Source organism: Pinus tabuliformis, chromosome Q, assembly GCF_031772625.1.
Source record: "Pinus tabuliformis cultivar Carrire ecotype Pingquan chromosome Q, CPIR1, whole genome shotgun sequence".
Classification (NCBI taxonomy): Eukaryota; Viridiplantae; Streptophyta; class Pinopsida; order Pinales; family Pinaceae; genus Pinus; species Pinus tabuliformis.
In genome coordinates this window covers 1,265,301,130-1,265,321,696 of record NC_142296.1, presented here as the reverse complement: position 1 = coordinate 1,265,321,696, position 20,567 = coordinate 1,265,301,130, and the positions used below count along the sequence as shown (strand labels likewise).

General features: G+C 36.2%; 1 pseudogene; it reads left to right on the top strand.

Moving 5' to 3' along the window:
- Positions 1–19,729: 19,729 nt before the first annotated feature.
- Positions 19,730–20,209, top strand: LOC149224427 (calmodulin-like protein 3 pseudogene; annotated as a pseudogene).
- The last annotated feature ends 358 nt before the right edge of the window (positions 20,210–20,567 follow it).

The following is a 20,567-nucleotide window of genomic DNA, read 5'->3' as shown; positions in this document are numbered from 1 at the left end:
AATTTTATAAAAGGTATCATTACAGAACCAAATTATTTCTTATAACATCTAATTTTTATGACAATATATTAATTGTTTTGTAAATAATCCTAATATATCTCAAGAATCTGGAGGCCCTCCTTGATACCATTTGTTTAGAAATAGGAATTTCAATCAATAGATATAAATCATCGACATTTTTTTTGGGGGATTTTCAAAGGGGGGAGAACAAGATACAAATATCCTAACCCTCTAAATTGAAGAAATAGACACAAGATTTAATTAACCCTCTAAATTGAAGAAATAGACACAAGATTTAATTATCTAGGATTTATTCTCAAACTAAACCATTACAAGAAACTATTGTTGAAGAATGTAACTAGTGTCGGTCTACATAATTTTACTTGAGTCACGAGGTAATACATTTATTAAAATAAATTTTTATTATTATCAAATTGACTTATTAAAGAATGGGTTTCATGCTTGGGTCCATAGTCAATAGTCAATCGGTCAAAGCACCCATTGAGTGCTCTAAGATTTCTGTTGAATTCAATGTCAAATTAATTATGTAAGAAGAATCCCTTATTGGGTTCATGGTGTCAAAGATAAAAATCCATTTTTATCATGTCAAAACCTCATCCATCAAGTCACTTGACAAGTTTGACTCCAAATTGATCCTCTACAAGTCAGCATCCACAAATTATTCTTGTCGACTCATTTTCACTAAGGATCAACTATATATACCCAGGTAACCTCAACCCTAAAATAGCACAAAACCAATTTCGAATAAGGATCTGATCCAGGTTATCTTTTGTTTATAGATGCATTAAAAGAATTACATATACAGTTTTTAGCTTAACCAAAGAGAAACCTTAAATGTGCACATGTGAGAGAAAGAAGAAGAAGAGCATAAAAATACAAGAATACAAGAACTTGATAACAGAGTTCATCCCTCCTGGACTACATCTCTGGGCCCTGCTCGATCAATGGGGAGGCCTTCATTCATTAAAAATGACATCAAAAGAAGTTACATTCATCAGTTACAAAAAATGGAGCATTATACCTCCATGCTAAAAATACTCGAAAATTGGAGAGCTCTGCTACAAGAACTAACACCACCGTTGGATTCTCGTCTCTGAGAGGTGAAAAATCGATATAAAACTTGCCCAATTCTGATACTAGACCAAAATCACCCTCTTCAAAAATTCTACTCTCCTTGCCTTGAAAAACGTGCCTGCTGATCTCCTCCTCCTGCTCTGGGTAAATGACTGGGCTTATATAAAAATCTGGGGTTACCAATGAGACAGCTTGGAGTAGTGTTAAACTTTAGGAATTGGTTGAGGGAGGTCAGGAGGTCAAATCCTGCCCCCTCTAATTTTACCATATGGTTATAACAAAACCCAAATCCCAACTATCTATATATATATATATATATATATATATATATATATATATATATACATAAGCATAATGGGCGGCGGTATGGTTTGATATGGATATGCTGTGATTTAAATGGGGTATGGTATGGTTGGGTCCGTGCCCCAAGGGCCGGCCCACCATACTTATATGCGTTGGCTTTGCTGTTATACCACATATATATAACCATATAATTAACGGTTTGGATATGGGTTTTATTTTATATATCCATGTGCGTTGGTTTATAAATGGGGTTTTGTTATAATAATATAACAAAAAAATATTTTGTTATATAGTTTGATTTTTGACCATATGGTATATATATATAACCATATAACATATAACCATATATATTGTTTTTTGGTATGGTTGGATTTTGGCATATTTATAGTTTTGTTTTGTTTTGGGTTTGGTTATATAGTTATTTAATAACCAAAAATGATTTTTGTTCTCTTGTGCAAGTTTAGAAGGCCATTGGAGGGATGCCATGTGTCAAGATGCCATGTGGGTCCCACGTGCTGACTGAGATGCCATGGGGCGCACTGTAGGCCCTATTTTTCCTCTGCCATACCAAACTTTGAAGAGCTCTATCTTTTTCATACAAGCTCAGATTGATGAACCGTTCGTGCCACTGCGATCAGGAAGACAAGCCCTCTCAACTGATGCCACCAAATTCTCCTTTCTGCCATTCTGAATTTCAAGCCTTTTCCATCCCCTTAGTGTCTCGACATCCTCTTGGATCAGGATCACAGGTCCAAAGTTTCAGGGATTACAAGTCTAACGTTTCATGGGTAACCATAGATCCAAAGTTCCAGGAGGTAACCATAGATCCAAAGTTCTAGAAGGTAACCATAGGACCGAAGTATGCTTTCAGGAGGTGACTACAGAATGAAGTATAAGGTACTAAATAAAAGTACAAGATTGTAGGACCGAAACTCCATATGATCATAGGTTGTAACTTCAGTGACTACATGATTGAAGGATAAGGTGACTACAAGAACAAGGTTTCATATTCCTACAAGACAAGGAAGCCAAGGTTACATGAGTAAGGATGTTGATGAACTATGAAGTAATGGAATAGTAGGTGTGTTGGTTCTGAGAAAGGTTGACTTGATTGATGGAGAGAGGTTTAGTTCAAGAATCTTGGTTGTCTCATTGTGATTTGAATCTACTAAAGGAAGAGTTATTAACTGGGTTTTCCCCTACCTAAGGATTTTTCCCTAGTTGTGTGCCTACATCTTGTGTCCTCTTTTGTTTATTGATTGGAATTAGTCTTGATGATAAGAACAAGATAAATTAGAATAAGAACTAATAATTAAATATCACAAGGTAATGTTATAACAAGGGAAATCAACTAAAGTAAAATCCTAAGTTGTTTCCCTGATGGATATCTCAACATGGTTTTAAAGTCAGGTTAATGAATAAGGCAGCTATAGATCATTCGTATAAAATACAAAAGATAGTTTTGAAGGATTAATTGATTAGAAGAAGGAATGATTTACAAAAGATATGTTTTTGGGCACATACCTCTACTAATAGGGCTAAATATCAGGACTTTAATATCAAAATACTAAAGGACCTATATACCACATTTGGAAATTCAAATAGTTATAGTCTTATTCAAGGTTAAGTCTTTAGGCAGAAGAAGAGAAGCCTTGGGTATAGATATTAAGGTCCGAAATCATCCTTTTAAAAATATGAATATTGTGGATCGAAATTATTTTAAAAACTCTGCATTCTTGTAAACAATCACATTAAGAAATAGAAAAACATTTCATGGTTAGATATCTAGCAAGAAAAAGATATAGTGCCAAGTTGACTAGATGCACTGTAAACATAGTTAGAAGGACTAATTTAAAGCTACAGTTAAAAACATTTGTGCATACATAAAATAGAATCAAGATCGATTTGATTGAAGGCATGTAATCATAGAAGCCATAGATAGCGAGCAAGGAAACAAATCAAGTACCACTTTGAAGGACTATTACTAAGCCACGGTTAACATAATATCTAAAGAAGCCTAGACTCCTGTGAAATAAGGACCTGGGCACACACACACACACAGCTATATATATATATATATATATATATATATATATATAATATATATAATATATAATATATAATATATATACGCAGCTTGGTAGCGCGCCATCTTGGGGTGATGGAGGTCGTGGGTTCAGATCCCGCTGTTCCGAAAGAGAATTGGAAATAGTCACATGTGTTATCGTACAAAGCATATATATATATATATATATATATATATATATATATATATATATATATATATATATATAGATATATATATTGTAATTATAATTATCAGTAAAGCGTCAAGGGGATCTTTGTTATATCATGAGCTACCTACTATAGCAGTTCATAATTTATCATTATAAGGAACTTGTCTAGCAAAGTCAGACATCTTTATCTCAAAGGGACGAAGTGGTTCACAATAATGAATCTATCTTAATTTATGGAAGAATCCATGAAGGTCAAGTAAGTGTTGCATTTATTCTTTAGGCCTCATACATATAACTATATGTCTACAAAAGAACAATAAAGTCAATGGAAGACAGAAGTATGTAACTCTTGAGGTATGTATATCATGGCTCAAATTGTTTAAAGGTTAATTTTTATTTGTTTGTATGATCTTGGAATTTGCAATATTAGATATATTGGGAATAATACTAGTACATTTGAAAATCGTATTTGCATGTTCTCCCTAGAAACCGTGTTTCATAGTGTCTTGGGTTTATAAGTAGTGCCTTGAGTTTATACTTGCATACTTTTGATGTTTTTTGTCAAGAAAATTATTGTAGGCACATAAAACAAAGAAATCTATCCTCATAAAAGATAAGTATTCATTATTAATTCCATTATCTTTTTTATTCTTGTTCTTGTGTTCTTCCCTTTAAAGGAAAAATTATGAAATGTAATGATTAGATTTAGAGGGAGTATCTGAATAAGAAGTTTTAAAGGGAGTGCTTCAATAAATGACCATGTAAGGTTTGTGAGAGAAAATCTAGGTATGTACAAAAGTTTTGCATAAAAAAGGTATGATCATTCTTCATTTATAATTTTATTTATATTAATAACTCTCCCATGTCTAGGTTTTCAAATCATAAGGATTCTTGTTAGGGTGGTTAATATCTTGATTAAATATACCCTCATCATATTATCTACTATGTTTATGAAATCCTAACATTTACGGTTCATTGTAAAACCCTAACTTAAGGGTATGTCGATGAAACCTAGTCAATTTAGGGTTGTTGATGAAATCTACAATTTCTACTCTTTTGATGTTTATGATTTTGGTATTATGTAGACCCTATCTCTTTAGGGTTTGTTATTAATGCATAATATATGGATAACTAGGGTAAGATCCTAGGATTGAAACCCCCTGAAATATCTAGGGTAAGATCCTAGGATTGAAACCCTAGGTGTGTACTCGTTTGTATGATTGAAACCCTAGCTCGATTGAAATTGTTATATATCTAACTTTGATGTATTGATGTTTTATGTAAAATGAAAATGCATCATAGATATGTATATGTGAGTATACTAACTTAATTGTTGATACTCGTCTTTTAGTTTGTGAATTCTATGGTTTATAATAAAGCCCTAGTAGAAATTGATATTCTAGGGGATAACGATATTGTTTTATGATATTATTTAACTTTGATGATAAAATCTAGGGTTCGCAACAAACCTTAGTAGAGTCTAATATGTAATTATAAAAGGAATATCGTTGAAAACTTATATGTATAGTAAAATTGTTGATTTGATGATATTTAAGGCTTTGTGCCTTACAGATGGAGTCAGGGGTCTATGACAAAACCCTATCAAGAAGTTGAAGTATGATATGTAAAAGGATGTAACTTGTGTTTTTCATAAACCTAATTAGGTTTAGGTGTTTGATTTATAAAGTAAAAATAATTTCATAGGTAACTTATTTCTTCTATATGTTTGTATTTGGTTGTACTTGCTATTAAAGTTTTGCATGTACATGACCTTCAAGATGTTGAAAATGTTCGTAAGTGAAGATGAATTTATAATATTGGTAATCATGATGAAGGAATTCATATGAATGATGATGGTAAAGATGACATTAATACCATAAGAAGGAAATGAAGCCTTTAAATAATGAAGTGTCTTTGAAGTTATGAGGTTGTTGATCTCCCCAAGTTGAGAGGGAACCTGATAGAAGAAAGGATATATTACCCAGTTGAGAGGGAGGGAATATTATGACAGTGAATATTTTGAAGTAAGAAAAAGAACTACAAATGAATGTTTGCGAAAAAAGTCTTCAGAAGTACTATGTATGTATTTGGTACTGCTATAGAAATGAAAGAAGAAGAAGAAAGCTTTTGAAAAATTATATATGGATAACTTGATGACAATATAACTGGCATATGAACGAATGAGGACCCTAAAGGTTTTTGTTTACTTGTATGTATAGCTAAAAGTATATTATTGATTAGGGTTGTGTTTTTATAGATAAATATCTCCATAAGAAGGAAAAACACTTTGGAAGCATGCTTAGAAAAATGGATATATCTGATTTAGTTTATTATGAGAGATGAAACATCTAATGGTAGATGCTTGGGAGGACATATGGTCAACCTATGTGTTAATCCCTAGATCCCGAAGAGGGAGGGTGGAATTGGTCATGGAGCTATGACCTTTTATATGCACCTAGATACCTGGGTTGATGGTTAGCAAGTAAGCTTGATGGTACCTAGAGTGGCTGAAAGATTGAGTCCACATTAGTCCCACCCGGATACAATATCTTAGTCACGTATCTAGTCTATAGCACTGAGTGTGCTAGAACTCTTTGTAGTTCATATCATTTTGATATATTCCATGTACCTCTATGTATGTAATTATGAATACCTCCCTATCTAAGAGGAAATGTTAAAGAATGTAACTAGTGTTGTTCTTCATAATTGTAATAGAGTCATGATGTAATATATTTATGAAAAAAAATTATTATTATTAAATTGACTTATTAAAGCATGGGTTTCATGCTTGGGTCAATAGTCAATAGATCAAAGTGCTATAAGATTTCTGTTGAAGTCAAAGTCAAATTAATTATGTAAGAAACCCTTCTTGGGTTCATGGCGTTAAAGATAAAAATCTATTCTTGTCATGTCAAAGCCTCCTCCATCAAGTCACTTTGCAATTCGGCCTCCGAATTAATCCCCTAGAAGTCAGCTTCCACAAATTATTTACATTGGGTCATTTACATTCAGGAACAACTATATATACCCAAGTGACCTCGACCCTACAAGAGCACAAAATCAAGTTCGAATAAGGATCACAGGTCTCAAGTTTCATGGATTATAGGTCCAAAGTTTCAAGGATTATAGGTATGAAGTTTCATGTATTACAGGTCTAAAGTCTCAGGGATTACAATTCTGAAGTTTCATGGGTAACCATAGATGTTGGGTCCCTATAATACTAGTGATTACCCCATTACTATTGTAGTTATACCCCCTGTTTATATTGTTGTGCCCCTATTACCCCCATATTGTTATTTCTGTGCCCCATAGAATCCCTCTATTGTTATTTTTGTGGCTTTATATTATTATTGTTAGGTCGGCTGGATTATATGGTGACTCCTTAGACTCCTATATATAGAAAGGAGGTTTTGTCATTTGTATCATCCAAGAATTGTTCATTTATGTAATGTAAAGGAGGTTTCCCCCTCGAAGAGGCTGAATTCTAAGGCGTTGATCTCTCTTTTCTATCTTTTCTTGAGCTGGTTTCATAACATTTGGTAATGATGACACTCTTTCCCTCAGACTTGGGTAAACCTGTGATAAAATCCATTGAAAGGCAATACAGTTTCTACTGCATTTATGGAAACAGTTCAAAAGCTACATGGAAACCCAAAGATTATTGTAAGTGACAGAGATCCCATTTTCACTGGAAATTTTTGGACAGAATTATTTTCTTGTCTTGGTACTCAGTTAGCTCACAGCTCATCTTATCATCCTCAATCTGATGGGCAAACTGAGATAGTAAACAAATGTTTGGAAGGATATCTTCGTTGCTTTGTATCTGATAAACAGACACAATGGGTCAAACGGTTGCCTCTAGCTGAATGGTGGTATAACACTTCCTTCCTACAGCAACAAAAATGACCCCATTTATGGCACTTTATGGGTATCAACCACCATCCATCACATCATATTTAAGAGAAAATTCTAAGGTTCAGGCAGTGGAACATCACATCGAACATCAACAAGTCCTCCAACTCTTAAAGGATAACCTCGCGTTGGCACAAAATAGAATGAAACAACAGGCAGATCAACATCGCAGTGAAAGAAGTTTTGATGTAGGCGATTGGGTATTCCTACGGCTACAACCATATAAGCAAATGTCCCTAAAGCAAGCTAAGAAGGATAATAAATTATCACCAAAGTATTATGGTCCGTACAAGGTGTTGGAAAAGATTGGTGCTATGGCATACAAATTGGAGCTTCCTGCAGCTTCTCGATTGCACCCAGTTTTCCATGTTTCATGTTTAAAGAAGGTTATAGGTGACAAGCTCCCAATTCAAACAATATTGCCAGAACTTGACGAGGAAGGAAAAATTATATTGGAACCGGAAGCAATCACAGAAACAAGAACTCGACAGCTACGAAATCGATCAACTTCAGAGTATCTTATCAAGTGGAAGAACTTATCCGCTGAAGATTCCACATGGGAGGATGAGAATTTTCTGCAGAAGTATCCAGAACTGCTCAAGCGTTGAGGACAACACTTTTTTGAAGGAGAGGGGCATGTTGGGTCCCTATAATACTAGTGATTACCCCATTACTATTGTAGTTATACCCCCTGTTTATATTGTTGTGCCCCTATTACCCCCATATTGTTATTTCTGTGCCCCATAGAATCCCTCTATTGTTATTTTTGTGGCTTTATATTATTATTGTTAGGTCGGCTGGATTATATGGTGACTCCTTAGACTCCTATATATAGAAAGGAGGTTTTGTCATTTGTATCATCCAAGAATTGTTCATTTATGTAATGTAAAGGAGGTTTCCCCCTCGAAGAGGCTGAATTCTAAGGCGTTGATCTCTCTTTTCTATCTTTTCTTGAGCTGGTTTCATAACAATAGATCTGAAGTTTTAGGAGATAACCACATATCCAAAGTTCCAAGAGGTAACCACAAGACTGAAGTATGATTTCAAGAGGTGAAAACAGAATGAAGTATAAGGTACAGAATAAAAGCACAAGGTTGTAGGAACAAAACTCCACATGATCACAGACTGTGCCTTCATGTGACTACAGGATTAAAGGATAACGTGACTATAAGAACAATGTTTCATATTCCTATAGGACAAGGAAGCGACCTATAGGACTAGTAGGTGTGTTGGTTTTGAGCAAGCTTGACTTGATGGATGGAGAGAGGTTTATTTCAAGATTCTTGGTTGTCTCACTATGATTTGAATCTACTAAAGGAAGAGTTATTGACTAGGTTTTCCCATACCTAGGGGTTTTTCCTTGGTTGTGTGCCTACATCTTGTGTCCTCCTTTGTTTATTGATTGGAATTAGTCTTGATGGTAAGAACACGATAAGAAGAACTGTTAGGATATTCCGACACATAGGAAATAGTTAAGTATAACTTGGTCTAGTATAGAGTTAGGTAAAGTGTGTTTCTTTACTATGTATATTTTGTAACTTACAATCCGACGGTTCATTCTCTCCTCGGTATTACCGACACTTGATCCGTGGCTTAACACCCGATTAGTCCATGATCTCTATTTAAAGAGCATGGAGGGTCATTTGTAGGTTAACCATTCATGAGAGAAGCATATGTAAATTTTCATTCTTTTATTAATAAATTGCCTGAAGTGGCCGCATTGGCTCAGGCCGTGGACTGTTTCCCTCTTTGAGGGTTTTAACCACGTCAAAAGTACTGGTGTATTGATCTGCGATCTATTTGTGAGCGGTGTCCTTTGGTGTTATGCCTGAGGAACTTACCCTGTAAATTACTACATGGTATCAGAGCTATTTGAGGGCCGCGTCCGTTGGTGATCCAAATCTGAAGCCGGTAGAACTGCATCCGACTACGGTTTCCTAGATCTACTGTTTCTGACTGCTTTCGAGGTGAGAGGACTACTCTTTTGTGTTGGGAGCATCTGTTCCAGTGAGGAACCCCTTTCATTTCACGCGAAAAGGTTTCTGGTAGCCCTAGCTGCGTCATTTTTAAGATCTGGAGGTATACAGTGTTTATTTGCAGTTTACAGTTATTTTCTCTCTATTTATTTTGGTTTCGGTTTATTTAGCCTTTTTTATTACCGGATCTATACCTTTCATTTATGCGTATGCTCTTTGCCCCGCGACTCTGTGCGATCTGGGCAAATCAGAAACAGAAAGGAAGGATTTTTCTCATGCGTATGCTCTTTTCCGCTGCGCCCTAGTGTGATCTCGGAAAATCAGAAACATTGAGGAAAATATTTAGTTTCCGGCTAAAGCTAACTTCGAGCTGCAAGGTTCATTTTTTTGTATGTCTGTGTTGGGTTTTTTGTTTTTTGTTTTGTAGGGAAAAAGAGCTTTCTCAAAGCAAGCACGCAACCCAAAGCTTCAACCCCCCCCCCCCCCCCTCTCTCTCAAACTTTTTGTATAGCTCACTTGGTCCAAAGCTAATTTATGAGAGTAGAGGTCTTGAGTTCAAGTCTCCTTTTTGTGGGGGCAGATTTTTCATTTCCGCACATTCCCGCACTTCGTCGGTGACTTCATCAAATTTTCTTCATAAAGCCATAACTTCTTCATCCGGAAGCCATTTTCAGAACCGTTTTTTTTTTAAATAGCCTACTTTTTCGAGATCTTTCCATTGGAACACTTAGTTTTAGCATCTATCACTATGGCAAGGGAATGTGCATTTAGATTTGAAATTCACTTTATATCCCATGTTCTTTATGGCACTCAACTCATACTTTCATGTGGAATGGATGCTTATCAAATCCTTTAATAGACTGGACCTATGCAAGCGGGATTTGTTCATTCCTTCTTTCTTGAGTTATGCCTCTATGAAGCATTATTTGGGCAATCATGGTTTGGAAAAAAATAGAATTGATATCTCAAACATTGTAAGCCATTAATTCTAATTCCAACTTAGCATCCTTTTGTAGCTTTGGGGACTCTCTGTTATCGTATTCCAATATTCCATAATTAGGGCCTTTACTAGAGAACAATTAAGGTGAGGTCATTGATGGAAACCTATAGGCCTTACCAATGCAAGAAACCTTATCTTCCTACCTCTCTATACTAACTAATTCATTGAAATATGAGTCTCTCCCTAATGAAACTTGCTTCAGTGGGAGACTATTGGGACAAGCGTGCTATGTCATAATTTTTTAGTGGTGATATGCTCTAGTCTATATCCCTTACCTTTGCTTTCTATGTGTACATCTTCTAGTCTTTTGGGCATATGCAACATGACAATTTAGTACCAGTTTTGGGTTGGGCCTTTCCAAGTTATTCTAGAAATAATTTGAAATTAGAGGAGAATAATTTGTGATCTGGTATTTGTTCCATAGGCAGTCTATTTGTCACTACAAAGTGTGTTTGGGCTTTTGTTACAATGTCTTTAATTTTTTTGGGGGGGTCTGGCCCCAAATGTGATTGGTAATAGAGTAAATTTGGACTAGATGGAAGTTGAGTAGGGATCCTTTGGTAACTCCCTTGCATCCACGAAGGTAGAAATTGGTTCTAGAGAGCTAGATGATCCACGGTAGGATTAGCTGCAAAAAAATGCAAGAAAAGATTCATGCCCTTTAGCTTAATTATAATCAGATGATATCCATTTTGACACATTTTATGGAAATTTCGATTGAACACCATGCTCTGATGCAAAATTTGGAGGATAAAATCTCTTCCATTCGTAAAAAACTGGAAGATCTTTAGTTTGTGATAGGACAACAACATTCAAAACCTTCTTCTGCAAGCAATTTAGCGAACTCTCCTTAGCTCCTTATCCCAAATCTAAATGAATGTTGATAGATATCGACATGGGCTTAGTTGAGGATATTTTGGCCTATTCTCATGATGTTTAAATAATATGGAATTTAAAGTTTGTAAAATTTTGAGAATATTTTGGAAATTTTTTATTTTTAAATAGTCTAGTATAGAGATCATCTGTAACTTGGCCTCTTCTCATGATGTTTAAATAATATGGAATTTAAAGTTTGTAAAATTTTAAAATATTTTGGAAATTTTTTATTTTTCAATAGTCTAGTATAAAGATCATTTATAACTACCATTTTGAAATTATAATTTTACTAGAAAATTCTTTTTGTTTAAAACAACTAACAAACTATACTATTATTATAACATTCTTTAATATAACTAATACACTCCTAATACATATTTTCTCATAATAATAATAATAATAATAATAATAATAATAATAATAATAATAATAATAATAATAATAATAATAATATTATTATTATTATTTAACGTAAACGGTTATACTTTGTATTAAAAGATAGGCAAAACCAACTGGCAGATTACATTCAGATATCCCAAGAACCAGCTGTCCTCAATAGATAAATAATCTATTACCATAGTCCTAATGTTCTAGGTCTTCTTAACACCGTCAGACGAGTCGATTTCCAGAATTTTCCCAAGTTTGTGGATATAGACAAACTGCTGAAGTAAATGACAGTAGAACATGATAAGCAGACTTAAGGGATCAAATCCCAATCTTCAACCTCGTCTCTTATCCAAGTGCCAACAGGAAGGAGGACTAGTTTATTAGCTTCCACATCTGCTTCCTTGTTATTCTGTCGAAGAACGTGGAAAAAGTTCACCTGAAGAAAGGAGCCTACAAGCTTTCTTATTCTGGTAACCACTCTTGCTAGCCAGAAATCATGCGGGAACATGTTATCCACAAGGATTCTAACCAAGGATTGGGAGTCACCAAGAATAATGGCTTTCTCAATACCAAGATCCTGTAAATGCTTAAGGCCCTACAACAAGGCCATAGCCTCTGCTTGCATTTTGGTACTATGACCCAAGCCCCAGGCGTACCTATTCACTATGCTACCATCTGCATTCCTGATGACACCTCCAGCCCCAAAAATCCCCGGGTTGCCTTTGGCAGCCCCGTCAAAAAACAAGGAGGAGCTAGCACGCTTTTGGAGCCACATGTGGAATTCGTCCTCAGCAAACCTAATCTGCTAGTCTTTCCAAGTACTATATTGTCTCTCACCATCAGAATACTAGAGACCAAGCACACTCCCCCACACCAGGTCTTGGGGACTTAGATTTTTATTCTCCAACTTCCCAAACTTCTCACCAAGAGACTCCTTGAGCAGGTCGTTGGCTATTGACAAAACAAGCTTACAATTCTGCACTTTCTCTTGAAAAATTATGTGATTGTGCTCTAGCCAGATGTGCCAGAAGATGAATTTAGGGTAGGCCAGCCAAGCTGCCTTGAACCATCTTTTCTTGGGGAAATTCTCGGGATAAAGGTGAGCCCAATCGACAAAGAAGCCTGCAATAGTGTTGGGTAGAGTAACTATATATCCCCATGGGGAAATCGCCTCTTCCCAAATACTTTTGGTGAACCTGCATGCAATCAATAAGTGAGAGGCATTTTCCTCATTTTCCAGGAAAAGGGCGCATCTGGAAGGGCCCAGGAAGCCTTTCTTCTCAAGTCCGTCATTTGTTAGAATGTTGTTATGACACAATAACTAGTTGAAGAAATCGATTTTTGGCACACACTTCTGCCTCCAAAGACCTCTCCAAGTCACTGGGCAACAAGGAACATGGGGAAGTTTTTTGAGTTGTGCATAGCCTTGAGCAACTGTGTAAGAACCAATATGAGAGCCCCAACCTCTCTTATCATGTTTTCTAGTATTAATCGAGCCCATTCATCTCATATTTGTCAACAGGAAGGACCACGCCTGATCAAGAGCAATCAGAATTTATTGTTTCTTCTAGCATGCCCACGCATTGTCCTTCCAACTAGAAATATCCCACAAAGTTTTAATATCTTTTTTCAACGTCCAGCTTCGGAGCTCAGCGAGCTCTTGGACAACACCTAAAGGTTCTTCATCCATAATTTTGTCATTCCAGATATTGATGAGCTTGCCATTACCCGGAATCCAAAAGGAATACTTTGGTATCAGTGGTAAGGCCCACATGCAAAGCCTGTGAATTTGAGATCCTTTAATGGTGAGAGTAGGATCATCCAAGCTCTGTAACCTATGGTCCCTAAAATATTTCTTCCATAGTGCCTTTTGAGCCCAACCAGGCTTCCGGGCTATTTGTCTCCACAGAATCTTAGCCCCCGTAGCAATATTATGTATCCACAGGTCCTTGAAGTTCATACCTCCTTCTAGCATAGGTTTAGTAACTTTGTCCCAACTAACTAGGGGGATCTTCCTGTCATTCTGCTTGCCACCCTTCCAAAAAAACGTACGAATACACTCCTCCATCTTCTTAAGAATGCTGATGGGTGCCAACATGACCAAGAATTTGAAAATAGGCAGGGTGGTCAAAATAGATTTAATAAGCATTGTCTTCCCAGCAAGATTCAGCCACGAGAAACCCAAAGACTGGATTTTTGTTCTTGAATTTCTTAACCATCAGGAGCCAATATTTAATAGAGAGACTCCTTTGGAAGATAGGAAGGCCTAAATAGATGAATGAATTCCAATTAGCAGAACCAGCGAAACCCAAACATCTGGATATTGAGGAGAGTTGGTTGTTGGAGATATTCCAGCCATAGAATTGAAATTTCCCCTCTTTTAATTTACTGCCCAAAGTCCAACAGAAGTCTTCCAATACTTTCCTGAACCTGGAGGCAGTGTGAACAGAGACGACACCTAGTAGAAGAGTGTCATCGGCAAACAGTTCATGACTAATATCCTTGACACCTCTAGCAATCCTAAGTCCCATAATCTCTTGATCCACCTGACATTTTTCTAAATAAAATCTTAGAACTGAAGCTTGCAAAACAAAAAGAAGAGGGGAAAGAGGGCAGCCCTGGCGCAGCCCTCTAGAGGCTTTAAAAAACTTCAATGCTCTTCCATTCACGAGAGGGGCAATCTAGGGCTCAAAAATGCAAGCCCGGATCCATCTAATAATCTCTTAACCAAACCCAAACTTATGCATCGCATCAAAGAGGAAATTGTGACGAACACGATCAAACGCGTTAGCTAGATCCAGCTTGACCACCATACCTTTTTATTTTCGTTGCAAACTAGAATGAATGGCCTCTTGCACGAGGATTATATTGTCCACAATTTGCCTACCCTGAATGAACCCCCCTTGATTTTCAGGTATAATAGAGGGCAAAAGGACCTTCAATATGTTGGAAATCACCTTTGTTATGATCTTGTAACCAATGTTGCATAGCGAAATTGGATGAAACCCGTTAAAAGTGTTGGCACCCTTCTCCTTTGGGATGAGGGCGAGGAAGGCAGAATTCGTGTTGCCTCCAATTTTCGAGCAGTTTTGAGATTTTAAAACTATTCTATGCAGGTCCTTTTCACTATTTTCCAGCAGACTTAGATGAATCTGGCTGTAAAGCCATCTAGACCAGGAGCTTTGTCCGGCTCCATTTCATATAGTGCAACCTTTATTTCATGTCTGGTAACTTGAGCTTCCAACTGGTGATTCATACCTAAAGAGATCTTGGAGGGGATAACATCCAAGGACCTTGAGCGTTGACTCATAACCTCAACTTCACTATAGAGTTTCTCAAAATGGGAGAAGGCATCCCCTTTGATGCTTGTGAAGTCCTTGTGGGTAACGAGGTCTTCCTTTATTTCAGATATAGAGTTAAAGGACCTTCTAGCTTGGGTTTTCTTGCGGAATAATGAGGTATTCCTATCTCCCGCTTTCAACCACAGACTACGGGATTTCTATCTCCAATATTCTTCCTCTTGTAGACAAGCTTTGTGGAAGCTTTGCTGCAAATTTCCTTCTTTGGCTATAGTTTCCTCTGATGGGGGCTCCTCTTCCATCTGTAGTTGGTGCTTCTCGAGGGAGGCATGGGCCATCTTCCTTTCATCAACTAGATTGGGAAGAGATTTAACCCATCTCTTCAAGACAGCCTTTACTCTTCTTAATTTTTCCTCCCACACAAAAAAAAGGAGACCCTGTGACAGGCTGACTCAACTTTCTTTAACCTTATCCATAAAGTTTGAATGTTTAATCCATAAAGGATTGAATTGAAAAGGGATGGGCCCAATTTTTTTGTGCACCGAGAGCTCCAACCTTATGGTTTTATGATCCAAAATAATGCATCCTAGCTTCTAAACCAAGGAGAAGATAAGAACTTTGAACAAGGAATCTATCTAATCTCGCAGAAATATGGCCAAGACCAACTCTTTTATTTGACCAAGTATACTTACCTTTCAAGGGCTTGATGTCGAGAAGATCCCAATCTTGCATGATGTCCTCCACCCATTCCCTCGCTGGATCCCTTACTAAGCTGCCTCCCTGCTTCTCGGAAGGGTTTAAAGTTATATTTAGATTGCCTGCAATGATAATATTTCCCAAAATTTCTTCCTCAGCCATGAGTTTGATTGAGTCCCAACACTACTTCTTCTCCCCTGCATTTACCAGCACATAAACATTGAAAAGGCTAAAGGTCTCCCTTGTTTCTCGGCTTATGAATTGCATAAGCTGCCAGTGAGTGTTTTGTTTTCCATTGACCAATTCCAGCTTGGCTTCATTCTAGAGAGCTCCCAACCCTCTCGATGCTCCTCGGGCTGAGACAGCCTGCCCTCCACTTTTCCTCCAAAGATTCCTGCTTACACAGAGGAAGATCTTCTCCTCCAATCTGGTCTCCTGGATTAGTAGGATGTCTGGGGTCTCTATCTTAATCAAGCTTCGCATAGCTTCTTCTTTTTTCTTACTCCCCAACCCCCTGCAATTCCAAGAGACAATATTCATTATTTACCTTTCTGAGATTGGGTGGCCCCTTTGAGGCCCTGTCCCTGACTTCTTGTAATATATGGTGTTTTTGCTAAAAGCTTCTCCAGCGTTGGTTGACTGCCTTGGAGCTTGTATTTATATGTTTCTTGCTCTCTTTTTTCCCGGTCAGATTTCCTTCCTCTTGTCGATCTGCAGGACAATGTTTGAGAGTCGCCTATTTCTCCTTCCTCCTCGGATTCTTCCAAATCTTGTTCTTCCTCTTCCATCTTTGTAGCCTTTCCCTTAGGGCTTACTGCTACACTCTCGCCTTGCCTGGAATTTTCGAGGACCTCTTTCTCATTTGCCTCCTTCTGCTGTTGTCCTATTTCTTGCACTTCAACTGAGGTTGAGAAAAGGGGCTCGAATGCATTCTCTTGTGCCTTTGGATGTTGTCCTTGACTACTAGAAGGAGGTTGCTGCCCTTTTCCCTTTGTAGCTCCAGGAGGGTTTGAGGGCTTGGGGTTAGTCCTTGTTATTTTGACCTGCTTCCAACCTTCTTCCTTACCTTGCACCACCTCTTCATTTTTGGTATAGTTCTTGGTGAAATGTTTGTATTCCTGACACTTGCATCACTTGAATGGGAGCTGATCATAGTCAAGTTTTTGCACATGAGTCCAACTCCCTACATTTATCTTTATGGCCTCAGGCAACCCCACTTCCAGATCCACTTCAACACAGATCCTAGCGCAGTCGTATTGATCCTTGGTACCTGCACGATCTATGAATTTTCCCAACGCGTTGCCTATATGTTTAAGGGAATCCCAGTTCTAGCAGTGCACAGTGAGATTCGAAAGCCTTACCCACACTGGAACTGCTGATGGAATGTCTTCAACTGGATCAAAATCGAGAGTCAGTCTATTCAAATAGAGACCTTGAGGGCCCATAAAATATGTCCCGTTCCTGAAGATTAGATCCTTGTCTTCTTTTGAGATAAACTCAAACAGAAAATAGCCTCGCCCTAGGAAGTACGAGGTGACACTTTACTTGATTAATGGCCTCCAGTTCCTGCAGATCCAGGCTTCTATGGATTTGGGAGAAGGCCAAAGGCCAGTGAACTTTCCTACCAGGGCCCTCTCCTCCAGTGACAAAGCTACCTTAATCGGTCCCTCTAGAGGAAAGGAAACCACCGAAATGTTTTCCAATTTTTTGACAAACTTAGAAGCAGTTGGTTTTTTTCTTGACTGGCATCAAAGCCAGAAGGGTCTTGAACGCAACATCTTCAGCAGAAGGGGAGGACGGGCAGGAGATGGGACGAGCCCAACTCATCCATGGCGGAGGAGGCGCAGCCCTAACACGGCCAACAGCAGCCCGTGAGCGCATGCAGAAGGTTGTAGAGAACAAGTTGAAACATAAGTTGTAGTTGGAAGTAAAAAAAAAATATTAATAATAATAATAATAATATGATTATTATTATTATAAAATATATATTAGAAGTTGATTTGTTATATTAAAGAATATTATAATAATAATAAAGTTGGTTAATAATATTAATTAATATTAATATTAATATTATTAATATTAATTAATAATAATAATATCCTTTTTACCCTAACCATAAATACACAACCTACATCTTAACCATAAATACACAACCTACATCAAAGTCAGGTCAATCATACACATAATTTTCTAAGTGAATATGTTATCATACCTTCCACGCAATTGCCTTGAAATTCCATTTATTGAAACATATGCTCATTCCTCGTCCAAGAGAAATGTGAAGTCAATGGATAAGATATTATCTTCCACATCATTTTCCAAGTACATGCGTGAGTCATATCTTCCACGAAATTACACACCAAATAGATTCTTCACAAATTCGAGCTGTATTTCGTGGAAGTTTAGGAATGGAATGTTAAAAGGGAAAAATAAAAATTGAGAATTAATCTATACTAAATCAATTGTAAAAATTGATTGAATGAAAGTGTTAACGAAAAGTGTGTCGTTATTTTTATTTTAAATTTTAATTTTAAAATAAAATTTATAATTAATTTAAATAAAATCGTTATTTTTATTTTAAATTTTCATTTTAAAAATAAATTTAAAATAATTTAATTATAAAATTATTTTTAAAATTATAAATTTAAAATAAATAATTTTTAAGATAAGGAAAACTCAAATTTCTAAGAGTATGATTCTTTCATAAATAAACAAAATAAATTAATAAATATTATTTTTTTTATAAATAAACATTATACTTTAACCATACTCAATCAATAATTATTTTAGAAATTAAAATTAATTTAAATATTTCTAATTTTAGTTATTGTTAGTGATTTTTAGGTGAATAAAATGAATGGTAGAGATTTAACTTAATGAATTTTTGATGGGTCTAATGATTAAACATAAGTATTCTCTTATAAGACATTACAAGTTTAAATTTTAAAAAGCTAAACTAATCAAATAATTATGCAAACCACTTTGATAAACCTAATGATTAAGGATAAGTATTCTCTTATAAGACATTACAGGGTTAAATTCAAAAGCAAACTAAACTAGCCAATTAATTATACAAATTACGGATTAGAATCAAATTATAAATTCAAATCTCATAAAATAAACTTTAACCATCAAATTAACATGAAAATAAAACATAAACTTTCGGATTAATAATATCATAAGTTGTTGGTCTACATTTCATAAGATGAAAAAATCAATCAACCAATCACAAAGTTTAAATCGCAGAAATGCATCTAGTTCCTCTGTTATTTAAAATTTTTAATCAATTAATTTTTTCATCTTTATCATGAAAATAAATCACATAAAAATCATCTATATCTTAAAGATAAACCACATATCTCGTAATTAATCCAAAAAAAATATTATCAAAAGCACTCTAGGTTACAAAATTCTAAAATCAAACATAAATTAAAACATTAAAACACAACAACTCCTTTTGAAAAAAAAAATATAATTTATGCACATTTTAATCACCTGCCTTTTCAAAACCTCACTCTCTATTTTTTGGATTCGTACATGATATGGATCTCCAACATTTTGATTCGCAAGGTTCTCTGTCCTGGAATCTCGACTCTTCCGATTATTCTATATTTTCAACCAAACATCACGATCCACAGGGATTGAATTGTTCTCTATATTTCAACTGTCAAAGCTATTGACTGGGTCCTTCGATTTATCACCACACGCGTCGCCGGCGGCCGCCCAACATGCAGTGGGCGCATTCCATCGAGAAGCCTCTCCGTAATTTTATTTCAACAATTTTCCAGTCTTATTTGGAATCGAATTCAGATTTTCTTCATCTACAGCCACCTCGAAACAGAGCGAGAATCGATATAAAGTGATCGTTTGTTCGTATATGTTTTCAATCCAGAGATACTTTAATATCTGAAAGTTTGCACGATTTTTTCCAGACACTTTACAGTAACAATGGCGTTTTTCATAGATATTGCTGAATTTCGCAGACTATTTGAGACTGTGGACGAAAATGGGGACGAGAAGTTGACTGTAACTGAAATGAATCGTTACCTGAAAAAACTTGGAATGGAAATTTCAGAAGAAGATTTGAAATATCTGGTTATACCATTGTGTGAGAGCGAAGAATGTAGCTTGACATTTGATGGATTTGTTGGGCTCTGTCACTCTGTTTTCGAGGAGAGACCGGAAGGTGAATTCAGCAATGGCGAAATTGGATGTGCAGATTTGATGGAAGCGTTCAAGTTGTATGATATGAATAACGGCGGCTTCATCTCTTCCACAGAGCTTCAAGTGGTGCTCTGTAATTTAGGGTTCGTGGAGGGTGAAGAGCTGGCCATTTGCCAGCAGATGATATGCACATATGATTCAGACCCTAACGGCCTCTTGGACTTTCTTGAATTCAAGAATATGATGACCTCCAGACTTTCTTGAATTCAAGAATATGACGACGACAATCATAAGATGCTATAAATTATTTTGCACATTCTTCCAACTAGTTTTACGAGTATATATTTATTCAGTTGTTTATAATGTGATTTTTGGGAAGCTTTTCCTTAGGGTTTTTCGGTCAAAATCCGGCAGCAATTTATTGGAATCGCAAGTTTGATAGCTAGTTTCTGCACAATCAAAGCGTCCCAGGGGTTTTCAGGGCGCTGAATCCAAATATGCAATTAAAAAACCATTTTAAATAATACAAATCAAGATTTAACCTCAATTTTTTCTGCCGGATTCCATCACCGGAATCTCCAAAAAATCGCATTATAAACAATTCCTATATTTATGATTTTTT